General features: G+C 38.5%; 1 protein-coding gene across 1 annotated transcript in view; it reads right to left on the reverse strand.

The window, feature by feature from the left end:
* The window catches only part of LOC126865647 (A disintegrin and metalloproteinase with thrombospondin motifs 9), a 177,568-nt gene that overhangs the window by 96,883 nt on the left and 65,252 nt on the right, over positions 1-15,433 (reverse strand). The gene's annotated exons all lie outside the window — the stretch shown is intronic.

Genomic DNA, 15,433 nt, shown 5'->3' on the forward strand with positions numbered 1-15,433 from the left:
TTCCATGTCGTTTGGCGACACGTATCCCGGCGAACAACGTGGCTTCCTTGTCGGATCATTGGTCTCGCGTACAGGAGACGCATGGTATGACGTACGAGCCAGATTGGCAATAAATTCGCAGATGGAACGGTCGCAAATAATTCTGACTGTGTTCAACCGTGGCCGCGAGCCTAAGGGCGCGCAGAGCCGCAATTTAAAATCCACCGGCAATCACACCGTTGCTATTTCCACACGGAGGCTCGTGCTCCATCGACCAGTCTTTCAGCTTCCATCGAGAGGTAATCGTGGCCCTTCAACGATCTGCCTATTCTCGATTCCATCCGAGTACTCCGGCAATCTCATCGTAATAGAGCGTCCAATCGTGAGAGACTGTTCAGATTTGATATGTTCGTGGTGTTTTTCATAGAATCCGAGGCTGAGTAGAATTTCGTGGAATCTGACGGTACCGTAAGTGTTTCGAAGGTAACAGATTCTTCGACGGTTTGACGGAGTTTCGAAATATACAGAGAAATAGGTTCAAGAGATACGTGGCCATAGGTTTTTCAGATCTCAAGACTTTCAAGTTTAGACGCGATTGAAAATCGCAAGAATTGCGAACGAGTCCTAAGGATATTGCGCGATATCTGAGAATCCCTGGTAAATTTCCATTTTTCTTCTTTTCATACGATCGTTTGGAGGAATAAATTGTCCAAGCAAAAGGTCCTTGAAAAGCCGATATTCCACGAATTTCTGTATCTTGGAACCTATAACCTTTACAAATCTGTGGCGATTCAATTAATCCATCTTTCGATTCAACGAAACCTCACGTAACCGCGTATGAATTATTTCGATCAAATATGCATCGTTTCAGAGAATCCATCTATAAACTTTAATTTCCAAAATCGACATCCCGTACCAGGATTAAATACCAAAAAAAAAAAAAAAAAAAAAAAAAGGAAGAAGAAAGAGAGAAGATTAGATTAAGGAATGTATCAAGACACTCCGATTATTCAGCACTCTCGAGAAGTCGTGACAGATCAATGCTGAACAACGCTTGGAGCGCTTTCGAGGCAGCTTTGTTACGGCTTTCGAGCGACTTGGGGCCACTCGGTAAATCCGGCAGCTTTTGATATACGGCCGAGTCCTCGAGATTTTTTCGGATACCTGTTGGAAGGGGCTGGCGTAACGCCCAAGGCGCTTCCGGGTAATGTGCAAAGGCATTTGATGACTTCCAGTCAACCACATCAGCAGGTGTGTAAGGTGGAAGGTGTGTAAAAGTCTCGTAAAACTCGTATCACAAGCTTTCTTCGTAATTCTTCCTACGAAGCTACAGTGGCTACAAAAAGACGCTGTATGTTTGAATATACAGTTGCTGACGAAACTATTCCAACGCTTGCAGGAATATTTTATGGATGCATTGCATGCATCGTTGTGAACACTATGCATTAGCGTTGTAACGAAACTCGATTGTCGTGGTTATGTTTTGGTAAATAATATTATTATAGCTATGTTATATAGTGTAATAATACTATTGGTGAAGTATGGAACAAAAGTGAAAATATTTAGCGTAAGGTACAGTGGCTACAAAATTTATTGGCACGCTACTGTATATATCCTAACACTTACGTTAACTAATTAAGTTCTAGTATATCGAACTTCGTATCATTTAACAGTATCCTCGTACGATTACAAAAATTTGAAACTACGAAAATGAAGTATAGAATTTGGTAGAAAAAAAAAAAAGAAAAAAGAAAAATGCTTCAGTAGAAAATAAGGACGCGTGGCAATACTTCTTGTAGCCACTCTGTATATTTCGCTGAGATCACGAAGCTATTTAAACAGCCAATTATCCACTATATTAATAAGCTGTACGTTATACCATAGCACGGAAGAAACTTTCGTGAGCCACTGTACACGTTACACGATGGAACAAACGACCGACAAACGTGTGGAAATAAAAAGCCATGCAAGAAAGCTTAATTAAAATTCAAAAAACGAGCAGAGGCAGACTTCAAGGAATCTTTGATGAAAGAAATATTGGTTCTGCTTGCACGGAATATTTATAAGCATCCTGGTTTCGTTGCATTCGCAAATCTGCATCCGCGATTTCACTGATTTCCGATCTTCAAGACAAACCAGAGCTCCGACTGGCGGAGAAACGTTCCTTTGAAAAAATAAACATCGGTCAAGGTTGGCAAATAAAATCGAAGCCTGCAATAATTTTTACCGTAGAATTGCTCGTATCGATTACTCGGAAAGCCATGTTAATCATACGTTCGTTACTTAAATTTGCCAATATTTATTGCCTGCACTAACTAGCTAACTAATTAATTTCATGGAAATTCGTATCTCTAGAAACATGGATAAAAAAAGTGGAAGCTACAAAAAATTTATTTTACCCCCCTGAATATCATAGAAGTTGTACTTTACTCGCGCTTACTGTACTTTACATATGTTACATATTGGATGTGCAAGCTTGCCATAACTGCCTACACATCCGCGGTCTACTTATAACGTCGTTCGTGCAAAATCTTTGATTTGAGCGGGTCAACGCGTTAGCGGTTTACAGTACGAAAGCCAGTGAAAGCATAAACGAAACCACTATTCCACCTCTGTCCATTTCTCTTCTATTTTTACTTGTACACTCATTGTGCACTTTGGCGAACAGAACGTACAATAGACGTCACACAGCGTAAAAGAGTTAACCAACAACAAACAAAGACCGGTTCCTATTTCTATCGTTAATTTATCTATTCTGCCGATTTATTTATTTCAAATATCCGATGATTATTTATTCTAAACGTTTAAAGAACTGCGGACGCACAGAGTGTACCCGTTATATTCGCCGATACCGTCATATTCGTGAAGTTAAAAAAAAAAAAAGAAAAAAAGAAGAACTGCTCGGCACGAGCAGTTCGAAGAAACGGTTTTCAACGAGCAAAGAATTTTTCAATTAACGAGAGGCAAGCGTGTGCACGCGAAGCTCGCGCGCGCAAGGTGCAAAAGACGGGCAGAACGCCATAAAGAAAAGAAGACGTTTTGTGCTTGAAATAACCATGACTGCCTATGACCTAGTTCCACGTGGCCAGCTTCTTTGGCACGGTCATGGTCGCGAACGATACCGATTACACGATGGACGCAGACGTCGAAGCCGTCTGGCTCCTCGTCTGCCCGATTCTTCCACGAAAAGATGATGGTCCAATTCACACAGACGCGCGAGATTAGTATCTCGCATTGAAGTTAATCTCATAGGTGGCGAATGTCGGTCTAAAGATTGGGAATTGCCCATATCGTTCGATTTTTTTTTTTTGCAATTTAATCCGATTCGAGGCGCGATGTAATTGTTAATTTATTGGGTTGGCAATTCAATAATTCCACGTATGAATGGTCTATTTTACGCTTCAGATTTTGCAATTTTCATTTAATTTAAAATATGGAAGATACGCGAGTGTAGTTTACAATTTTTTGCTCGCGACAGGGTCGACTTGTTCTTCGAGTTCCTGGAGATTTGGAAAAGTAAAAAATAAAAAACGAGCAACGTTATTAATGATCATCGAATAACCGATGCGGTAGAAACTGTTGACAATCTGAAGAATTTAGTTTTTTACGTTTAAACAGCATGAAAGTAATAAACGGATAGCAAGGCGTTGAAATGAGTTTGGCGGAAGAAAATCATGTTTACGATTATTGGATTATGAAAGGTTCAAGTGTAAGTTGGGTAATAGGATCGTTGACCTTTGGATGGCGTTTCGAGAAGTTTTATAAAAGTAGAATTTAGTGAGATATTCAGCGGCAGATATCAAAGAAATTTTGCTATACGTATGTACATGTCAGAAAATAAAATATCACATCGGAAAAAGAGATTGTTTTCCTCGTATAGTAGCGGTCTTGCTATTAAAAATGCGCGATGGATTGGCTAGCAGAATGTAACAGTTAAAAATAGCAAAATGCGATGGCGTTTGGTTTAGAAACGGTGACAGTGTACAGTTTTAAGTGTGGATTTATGGATGTTAAGAGTCTCGAAGTAAAGTGCAAAAGCGGCAGTAATGGCGATTCTTCTGATGATCTTGTACTCTTTCACATCATCGACGACCAACGTGAAAAAATTGTAAATGGATTTTCTGCCTCAGACATGTAGTACGATAAAATTCATTGTAAATTTACTGTTTCGCAAAAGAAGAAAAGAGAACAGACACAGCCAAGTAGCGCGTTTCAAAACAGAAACAATTTCTCGCGATATCATTAGAAAACGTTATATCGATAAAAAGATTCTCCAAATAAGAAATATATAGAAAAAGGGACAGATAAGAATAAAAAATACATTGTTGATCCGCTTACAAAGATTCCACCTAAACTTCCCACCTGGTGAGCATTTCTATCACTCGACATCCACCGATACGACTCTCCGCGACATTAAGAATCCATTTGCCACGGTTTTCACGTTTTCCATCCGCGGATCACCGTTTACAGTTACACAGGTTGCCGCCAACAATGTCCGCTGCAAGTGGCGAACGGAAAGCAACGTATGACTTTCACAAAATTCCATTGTCGCTTATTATTTCAAATCGTCGTTCGCCGCTTGTTTCTTACTTAGCATTCAGCGGAACTGTCGATAAAAAGAGAGAAAAAGGGAACGTCTTCGGTCGGTTCACGTCGTCAATCTTTCCGTTGAAAGCCGACTGCAAACGCGTCTCGTTGACTCACGAGAAAAACTGAAGACTTAACGCAACGCGACTATGATTTACGATTACGTCTTTTTCAAGCCCATTCGCCGATTGCTTTCCGTGCATTTCCTCCTTTTCGTTTTTGCCGCATTCGACGATTGAACCGCGTCCAAGTTCGAGAAGAAGAGACTCGTTTGTGGAGGAAAAGGCGAGGTTTTGCTTCGACTACCTGATGTATTCGAGTGGCCGGAAAATTCGTAGCGAAATGTAAGAAGAATTCGAAAGTAACGTACGTTCGTGAAATTAGCATTTTACTTAGGCGTTGCTCTTTCACGGCGTTTTATCGAGTCTTCGTCTTTTCTTCGCCGGCAAATTCTCTCAGGTAATTTCAATTTTCAATGGTAGAGGCATCCCTCGTGTAACAGGATATTTTTACAACACAGGTTCGCTCTAACACGATTTCAGAACCGGGAAAACAGTCGTACAACGCGGTATTCCTGTAACGCGATTTCGCTCTACCACGGCTCGTGAATTTTTAAGCGCCAGCAAGTTAAATCGTTCGATGTTTCTTAGCGAAGCAGGCGCTGTTTTTAATTCGCGTACGCAATTCTTGAATATTGAACTTTTTAACCCATTTGTAATCCGTCCAGTTGCACTAATTCTTCGAGCTCCGAGTACATTCCCGGATAAAAAGTCGCACGAGTAATATTAATATGCAATGCTTGAAATTAATTCGCCATTACTGTAATAAACATATTTCTCTTAGTTACGAGGACATAGTATACGTACTTTTGTTAATTACCAATTTTCTGTTAAATCTTCGCGTCTAACGAAACTAGCTTGCAATTACCGTGTTGCACGGCGGATATCTGTGATCAGTTTTGCGCCACGTTGAAAGATTTCGCGACCACCGATTTACGGGAAATTAGCAAACGCAAAAATGTACAAAACTCGCGTAACATTCAAAGATATAAGAAACTTTTCACGTTTAAAAACCTGCTAGATTTATTTCCACGATAGATTAGACGAAACGAAACGATTGGAATGTTCGCGGAACGTGGGAACGACGTGCAACGTGCTAATAACGCGATGGAATCCCGAACGATCGCAAATATCACCGTCTGACCGTGTTGAGAGTTTCAATTCTCCGTGAAACATCCTCCGCCACCTTTCTCGTTCCCCGTTTCGTCGAGAACATCCTTCCTCGCCTTTGCTCGCCCTTTCCTCTCTGCCAACACGGAGAAAAAAATCGAAGGGAAGAAACGCGCCAAGTGTCGATGCAGTTGGGTGAGACGTGTGTCGTTGAACCTGAACGAGCCACAAGTTCAAATTTCATTCATTAAATTGGCTGGGTCCCCGGCGTCGCGTCGAAAATAGCCGTGTGAAAGAATACGAGATGCTCGTAAAAACACGCTCGTAAAAACGTTTTTCAGTCTGTACCATGGGAATGTGCACGCGCATGAAATCCGGTGGCGGCAGTCTGTGCAACTTCCACCCAAAAAATCCCCTTCCGCTTCGTCTTTCTTCCCCGTTACACGGCCGAAGCAACTCGTCGATCTTTCGAGCGAAAGAAGGAACACCGGCATCGTGGCTGGATTTCATTTTATTTTTCGTTAACGAGCCTGTTGACGATCCTCGGCAATTAAATAACAACGACGATCCTACCAGTTACGTCCGACAGTCTGTTTTCGGTTGTATTTTATGCAGAAGGTAAAAAATGTTACGGCTCCAGGCTGATAGAGAGCTCAGGTTATCGCACTGGTCATCCGCCTTCGCACACACCTGCAATTTTACTTTCTCCGGTCCATCGGTCGAAGGAAAATTTGTGACTTTCCCAGCGAAGGTTACTTGGCGACAGCGTAACGATACGAGTTTTTCAAGCGTCTTGCGGATTTTATTTTCTTCGTAGCTTCGTGTGATCGAGGCTTCCTTTCGTTGAGCGAACTCGTAGAACTTGTAGGAACTGCGAGGAATATAATTGCGACGAGTAATCGTATGATACCGAAGGATTTTTCGTATGGAGAAACTTTGCTAAGTTTCCAAGCGATTGTCCATTAATTGCGAGTAAAATAATTGTTGGTTGGTTGTGAAGAGAATCGACGTATGGTAATTGACCAGATATCGAAAAAATATAGGAAGAGAAAAATTAGGACAGTGCTGGTAAATAGCATAGTTAATTTACCGATTGAAATTCCTGGTAATTTATTTTTCCTAAAAGAAACTGTAAGGATTGGTCGATTGATTCTAAGAGAAGAGCGTAGAAAAGATCTGAAAGTCCATACGCGTGCAGTTTATATTGCTCTTTGTCTTGGCTTTTCCAGGGAAAGGTCAGACGCTTCTCGAAATGGACATCAACGATCTGTGAAGCTGAAAGTTGTGAAAAAAACAAGAAGAATAACCGGAAGCGATTGGAAAAGTTAAACAGCTAACCACGTGCAACCGTTGGCCTTTAAAGTTTCTCTTTTCGACCTTCTTCTTTGTTTCGAATAAAGATCATACCGCATGCCGCAATTATTTGTTCCTTATGACTCCCACGGCATGACTTTCACATAGGAGGACAAAGAAAACGCGTTGAAAGCGATAATATTCGATGCAAATATCTTTAGAAGTCACGAAACGTGATTGAAGCAGCGACAAAGATATTTCGTCAAGCTACAGAATACGCAGCAAGAAAGAAAGAATTGTTGAAAGTGCATAAAAATTGTAAAGACGACAAAGACGTTGTTAAAAATGCAGATTCGTTTCAAGGGATGGCTACTTCGAAGCTTAAGAAAGATCATAAGAGATAAGAAATTTTCTTGAAAGAAATTCGCGCCTACAGATGTTCGCTTTGTGTAAACGCGTCGTAATTTTCAGACATCGTGAAAGCGTAATATTGAGAATATTTGAAAGCCGTTTGAGTGCTACCTCTAAAACGTGGTAATAAATAAATTTAAAGAAAAACTTGAAATACGAAAATGAAACCACCTTGTAGAAACCATGTAATTTCAACGAAAAACATTTCGATGCCTCATGTTTACGTACGCGTGATCGAAGGGAATGAATCAGCATATTAAAAAATATCCTAAAAGAAAAAAATAATAAAATTCAGTTGAAAAATATTCCCTTTAAATAATTTACAAGCAGAGAATCGACGATTCTGAGTCATCGATTTAACTGAAATTTTGGATACGTGGTAAATTTCGTCATTCTATTTACATACGTGCACATGTATGTGACTTATTACAGCCAATATTTTTCTAAATCTGCATAATTTACATTTTATTTCTGCGTTTAATTAAAACGTCGTGTTAAATATCCAAATCATAAAATACCAACATTTTTTCCAAGATATTAGGTTGTCCGGAAAGTGTCTTTCTTTCGCAAACGTGTTTTTCACAACAATGTACCTTCACGCAAACGTGAAACCGAGTCTGTGAAATGTCACGGTGTTTATCTTAACAGAACAAAATCGACCGTAATTCGTACGTAATTCGGCAAAATAATATAAAATAAAAAACGTTGTGCGTCTATTATTTCCTCGTGAAACGAAAGAAACTTTTCGGGCAACCTAATATTTGTGCGTTAAATTGAAAAAAAAGAAAGAACCACAACCAACGAGATTCATCTACCTCACACAAGCTAAATCGGTCATCGGATGGAAAATGCTGCTGAATGAAACATTCACCGGGAAGCCACGGTAGTCCAGGAAACGGTTTAAAAACCAGCAGAAACGCTGGTTCTCGGTAACGCGAACGTTTCTTGTTATGCATGACCTCCGATTCTCGTCTATCAACTTCCGCGAGTCGTCCAAGAAACGAAGAAAACGCGGCTAGTAAACACTTGACCGAGAAAAATCAGTGTCCAATGCGTTCACCTTCGTTTATAAATATATCGTTAATTTCTAAATATTTCTTACTTGTTCTTGTGCAATGTATTTTTTATTTCGCATACATTTCGTTCGCTGTTTCATTGAATTCAGAAAATAATATATACAGGGTGGTTGGTAACTGGCGATACAAGCGGAAAGGGGGTGATTCTACGCGAAAAAAGAAGTCGAAAATATGGAATAAAAATTTTTTTTTTTAATTTTTCCATCGAGACAACGATCTACAATGAGGTCCGTTATAACGAGACGTGATAAAGTGCACGCGTATCGAGCGAAAATTCAAAGTCGATTTTCTCGAAAACAAAGCCCCAAACGGAAAATTTTTATTCTATATTTTCGACTTTTTTTCCGCGTAGAATCAGCCCCTTGTCGATTGTACCACCAGTTACCAATGACCCTGTATAATCATCGAGTTTTTCGTTAGATACGACGATAGTAAAAACGTACGAGACAAGTATACGTTAGAAGGTAGACTTCCATTCGTGACATTTTTCAGAATGACGAACAAGATTCGAGGAATTTTTTTATGTCGGAGTGACTCAACTGTAAACGGTTAACGTATCGATGCTCTTAATAACAGTCATCAATTACCACGTCGACATGGTCAAGTCTTGGTAAAAAGCTGTCACGCTATTATCTAAACTCCGTGATCAATTCGATATCATTCAGTAAAATTACAAGTAACAGCAGGAATTTACGTCAATTTCAGAGAATCGACAGACATTAAAAATAGTCGCTACCTACAGCGATACGTATCTGTCTGCGTATAAAACAAAAGTGACGCAACGTAAACGCTATAAATTTCAGAACGAAAAAGATACTTTACTTCGCGTACAATAGGTGAAAATTATATGCAACAGCGAAATTGCTAGAAAACCGTTTTTGTTACATCTACGTAAAAGTATAGTAATGTTCAACCAGATGAAACACACTGCGTCAGAAAAACTTTCTTATTCAGAATTTATTTCAACCGTATTTGTCGAACAAAGTTTTCTTGTTACTCTTTTTTTTTTTTTACCATATAATTTCATATAATATCGTATAACATATACTAAATGTATTTAACGACTGCAGATGTATAATTTTACTTTGAACAAACGGTTTTATCATCGACTAAACGCGTAAATATTCTTCAAAAAGAGCGTAAAAATTATGCGAATTTCTATTGCTTACGTTAAAACTACTCCAAAATTGTTAATTTCTAGAATGAATTCCAAAAAATGAAAATTTGCAACTGTTATCAAAGTATGGCAGTCTACAAAATCTCGATGTCCCATAACAAATTATCGCTCTGCAAACAAACATTCATCGATTTTCACACGTATCGCTAAATATTCCAAACGACTGGTCAAATATTAGCCAAAGCAACTGCACGGACCATGCGAACGCAAAATTTCATGTTTTTTTTTTTTCTTTTTTCGTTCGAAAACGTCAACCTGGCGAGACGAGAATTTAAAAAGAACTCGTAAATCTGGAGTCCTAGAACGCAGGAATAAAACACACAAATAATCGTCTGCCGTTAGTCAGCCTTCGGTTACTATTTTCCTTCCTCAGAAAATCACTGTTACGAGGCTGTGTTCGTGGAATTGCATCTATCAAACATCGACGTGTAATCAAACATCACGGTTTTCGTGTTTGTCGCGAATCTGCGTTTTACATTTCGCGACTCTGTGCCTGGTCATGCGAAATTCGCCCGTGGACAGTGTCACTTGAGAGAAAAGAATTACGGTCGATCAAGTTTTGCAGACGTCAGAGTAGAATTTCTGCAGTGGTTAGCGTAGAATTTCGAAAATGGATATAATAGGATTTCCATGGTTGTTGGGATAGGATTTAGAAAGCTGATTAGCTGGAAATTGAGATTGATTAAGTAAAAAATACTTACTTCGCGAAGTGAAATAATACATAAAACAGTGTCTCGTAGAAAATTCGAATAATTATATTAAAATGATGTTTCATTCGAGTCTGAAACTTTTACTTGGCCCGAATAATCTTCTTCTTGGCAAATATAACTCCGATTGTTCGAGTCGTTTTCTTTTCCAATCCGAAGTATCATCCGATTTCTTAATTTCTTCTCATTAAATTGAAGATTACATAATGTTTCATAATGTAAAACAAGCGATAACATGCAATTCACTAGTCTTATGCTAGGCGTGTTACAATATTCGTAAGTAGTGTAGCTCGCGATATTGTCAGACACGCAAATAACCAGACGATAGAATATTTCCTATATAAAATATAAATCAAGTTCAAATTTTTCAAATATTTGTAAGACTTTGTCATTTATTAATTTCCACTTTTCGCTACTTTTGCTCAAAAATCTCCAAATCTGTTGTTTATTTAAATAAAAAACGTGTTGTATGAAAAGTTTTAAACTACCGATTGAAATCGCTCTCAACGATAATAAAGTTACTTTGAAATTTTTACACAGAGTTTTCCAAAAATTGCCCGATAATTCTTTAAAAGTATTTTGAACGAAGACTTGGTCACTTGTAAAACAATTATTTCGGCGTCTATTATTTTTTATTTTGAAATCAAACACTTCGATCTGCGATGAATGCGAAATGTTGACCAATTGCAAAATCCCAAATGCCAAACTTTCAAGTAACTTTAAACGAAAGTCTAGATATTTGAAAAATTTGTTTAGAAAGAGACTCGAAGCTGTACAACAACAATATAATTCTACCTAATATATTTACTGGAAATTGATGTCGTTAATAATCATTTCCATCTAATTGATAGAATATTAACAGTTATTTGAAATTTTACTTATTATAAGCAAAAAATACGTATTATAAGAAGAAGAAGGAAATGTCCCAAAAATTGCTCTATAATTTAACCAAGAACAAACGAAAAAAAAAAAAAAAATGATAGATTGATCGACTGGTCTTCCTGTTCGCTAAACGATCGACTTGAAGTCATCGACTGCGTACAACTGAGACGTATTTAATTAATCGTGGCCACTTCTATGCGCCGTATTCGTGGAATCGACAGAAAATCCGCGTTGTACGCATAAACTATTCGCGGAACCCAACTCCTGCTAACTTACAGAAGCAAATCTACGTCGGCTCGTTTAATCCTTTCGCTGTTCGGCAGATCGATACACAGGAATCTTCGATAACTTATATTATTGCGCGTCGTACCACTATCGGCGACGGAAATACAAAGTGGCTCGTTTAAACGCATAAACAACGTTATCGATTACTTCGATGTACGGGAAGTAATTTATTTCGAGACCTTTCACAGCAGAATCTGTAGAATCTAGGATAAAGTGTAATATCATGGATATGGAGATTATTTCGAGACCTTCTGAAAGAAGAATTTATAGAATGTAGGATAAGCTATGATACTATCAGTATACGATATTATATGGGAATTCATAAATATTGAAATTACTATGTTCAACAAATTCATGATAATCTGCATGATCGTTAAATTTTTGCAAGTATGCAGGCCAAGAAACGCTTCAACGTTACCGATATAAATAGAAAACTTCGTTTCTCCAATCTTGTGCCTTTTATCTCGTTTGTCTATTAAGAAGTAAGATTTTATTTCCCGTTAAAAAAGACATTTATATTTATAATACTCGCACGAAAATTGCACCATCGTGTGCGACATAATCAACAGGTTAAGCTTAGCAGACCTAAATCCAATTCAATCAACCGAGCCATTCAATTCTGTCGATACGGATCCGCCAAGCCAGTGTTTCAAACGTCTCGAACAAGGTCCCCCAAATTCCAAGCGGCCAAAAAAATCTGTCCTCGGTCTGTCAGAAGACAATTCGATACCGGAGGAAATCGATTTGCAAGACGTGACAAGATTCACTGCCGAACTCGGCCGACAGATGCACGGCGCCACTTGGCCACGCGTTTGCCAAGATAATCCGGAAACTCGTTCTAGCGTTACCATGGCAAATGTCCAATGTGTACCGTGTACGACGATGCAGCGTCAGCTATGAAACGCACCTAGAATGCGGTCGTGAAAGCACATACGAACCTTCGTAAACGCGTGCACACTGTTCTTCTGCATTTATTAAATGTCCACTGTTTCTTCCTTTTCGAACGTGTCCATTTGACCCAATTAAGAAGCAAACAGTAAGGTAATTAATAAAGGAACGTTATCAGGCAATGGACGAACTTAGAGCGACTCGAATATTTTTGTCAACAAGCAAGGAATGTTTTAGAATAATAAATACTTCGTAAGAAGTGTAATATACAAATCACGGGTAGAAATTTCCATAATTTGAAAGAAATAGCTTTTATCATACTGCTACGAGTAGTTGAGTTTCTTCAAACTTTATGGAATTGTCGAAACTGTTTGGCAAGAGGAATGACAGTGGGAAATATAATTGAACGGAACTTTATTCTTCTTCTCGATAGCTACGATATAGAAAGATTCATGGTGCCAATTGATGGAAAAAGATGAAGGTGGAAGAATGAAATGTCAATCTCTAACGAATTAATTTGGTGGTTTGAACACAGTGCAATTATTTTAAGCGACCATTAATACTCGATAATCTTATTTGAGTTGATTACTGTCTGTGATTAAATTTTCCATTGGTCATCGATGTCGTAAGAATTGAGTTTCATAAAATGGAATCCATTTCATCCGACCAAAATCGACCAGAAGTCTTTGTCAACGCAATTAATCAAATTCTTTCAACAACCGATCAACATCATCTCCTGGCAATTTATTAATCGTCACGAAGACGCAACTTTAGCCAGATAATCGTCCAACAATCGCAAGCACTGACCATACCTAACGCGATTCAACTTGGCCAGTCAGACAACAATCAGAACTCTGCACGCAGCACGTATACAAAGAGCAGAGAATTAATTGTGTCTGTCTCTTCAGCGATAAACGATCTAACCTTGGGAAATTCGGTCCACTAAATCACCCTCTCTCCGCGTAATTTCTACTCCGCTATCAATTACCCAGACAAGTGAACCCGATAAATCGTTAATATCAGTCAGAAACCCTTTCTAACCGCAAGAATAGTACGATTACACGGTTCGATAATAATCGATAGTCAGCGGGACAACGATCAACGTTCGTACGATCAATAGCCCGGATAATCGGTGCTCAGATAACAAACTTCTCACTGTACTTATTTGAATTCGAAACGATTTAGTATTTAATTATGCTATCGTTCAAATGGAGTGGCGCCTGCTATCCAGACGCACTTTGTTTGACGTGGTTGTCTTACGAAATATCATTATCGCAGCTTGAAACGATTATACAGCTTCGTTATAAGTTCCTTATAATACAAACATATGTATAGTTTATTACATATATTTTATTTATATTGTTTGTTATAAGATTGTAAAAAAGGAAGAAAAAAAAAAGATAGGATAGGAGCCTGGACAAAACAAGTAGAATTTGTCATATTCTTGATTAGTATACCGACCGACATTTCGCAAAATATCTCATATCTTGTTTGACATTTTATTTATGCAAATTCGTATCTCAATGAACATACATATATAACTGATATCGTATCTACGATTTCTAAGATCTATTCGATCAATTACCTTCGTCAAACTCTTTCTCCGAGCTACCTAATTTCTATGATTTGCGCAAACCATACTCTAACCCCGTCTGTTACGATATTTTATGGCATATTTTATGGTATTTTCAGATCTTCTCTATCCGTGATACTCTCAACGAATTTAAAATACATCACTGTGGCGCGGTTTTCTTTCACGTTCTGTCTTATTGGCTGGGCAACTAAGTGTTTGCGGATTTTGTCAATATCACCTAATGGCAAAATCCGCAATCGCTTAGTTGCCAATCCAATATATATGTTTCCGGAAGATGGATAGACATTGATGCTTTTAATATTTAAATACGCGGATATTTCCATGTATTCGCTATCGCTAATATCGTATTTCGATGTCAATGGTGTAGCGGCATATGCGTTTTAGGACGTTGCGATACGCAGATGTCTCACATGGTTGTTTTACCATAAAGGACTAACACTATACCACGCACATAATGTAATAAACAAACTCTGGACAAAGCAATTTCGCTGCTACGTGCAACATATTCAAACCTTTCGGTACTCCCCTCGATTAGTATAAATAGACGACCATGTCCCCTAGACACAGTCAGTTGCACAAACAAACATAGTTAGCCAGTCAGTCAGTCAGTCATTAGTAGCGCGAAGGAATATCAGTATCGAGTCAGTAAGTCAGTCAGCCAGAGCGAACTAGTATAACGAATGAATCTTATAACGAGTATCATCAAGCGAACGATGCTTGCGACTAATTTTGTATTTTACAGTTTAAAATATCTGTAAATGTAGTTAATTAAATCTCGTTATTGATTAAACCAACAACACGTTACACCGTCCACACCACAATGGTTTCGAGAAGTACGGTTTTCCCTCGCTATTTCTATTCCATCCTATGATAATTTTACAGCAGCCAAAGTGATTCTGACGTTCATTACTTACACAATGACGCGAAATATTTTGAAACGATTGCCAGTGGTGATGCCGACGGTTTTTCTTTCTGTCAGAGAGCACGGCTGGCAATAAAATTTATGAAAGGACTAGAATTCGAAGGCGTGCATCGATAGCTTGTCGATAGCACTCGAGGTAGAGGCGAGGCGAAAATACCTGTTTTACGCGAAACGGCTTTAAACAGCCGCCTTTGTGCGAGCTGGCTAATGTGAAACGCGCTAGGCATTTTCGCAACTCCGTTTCTTTCCGCTAACGCGATTTCTAAGAGGAATTTGCGTCCCTACAGAGAGGTCACTTGGACGATGACTTTTAACTGGGATGCAAAAGTATTTTTAGATGGTGGGTGTGTACGGTGTTTGGATACCTTGATGGTGACTTTAGATTGCTGCAAGTTTTTTTTTATACAAACTTGTAGATTTTTCTTTGTAAAAAAATATTTTAAGCAGGGCACATGTTATTCTT

The sequence above is a fragment of the Bombus huntii genome, chromosome 5, assembly GCF_024542735.1.
Source record: "Bombus huntii isolate Logan2020A chromosome 5, iyBomHunt1.1, whole genome shotgun sequence".
In the NCBI taxonomy this organism is placed as follows: domain Eukaryota; kingdom Metazoa; phylum Arthropoda; class Insecta; order Hymenoptera; family Apidae; genus Bombus; species Bombus huntii.